Source organism: Crocuta crocuta, unplaced genomic scaffold (genome assembly GCF_008692635.1).
Source record: "Crocuta crocuta isolate KB4526 unplaced genomic scaffold, BGI_CrCroc_1.0 scaffold30, whole genome shotgun sequence".
In the NCBI taxonomy this organism is placed as follows: domain Eukaryota; kingdom Metazoa; phylum Chordata; class Mammalia; order Carnivora; family Hyaenidae; genus Crocuta; species Crocuta crocuta.
Window position 1 is genome coordinate 13,286,964 of NW_027528345.1, and position 297 is coordinate 13,287,260.

Below are 297 nucleotides of genomic sequence, written 5' to 3' on the forward strand. Positions count from 1 at the left end.
AGACAAAATGAACACTTCGTGGCGTTGAAAGGGGATGAGGGAAAGGCGAAGAAGGGAACCATCAAGGATAACCTCTTTAGGGGATCATGGCTGGCTCAGTCCACAGAACATGCCACTCTTGTTTTTGTTATTCCTTTATTTATTTGAAAAATTTCTACAGCCTACTTGGGGCTCAAACTCAGGGCCCAGAGATCAAGAGTCTCATGTTCTTCCACTGAGCCAGCCAGGCGCCCCCAAGAGCATGCCACTCTGATCTCAAGGTTGTGAGTTCAAGCCCCACATTGGGCGTTGAGCTTA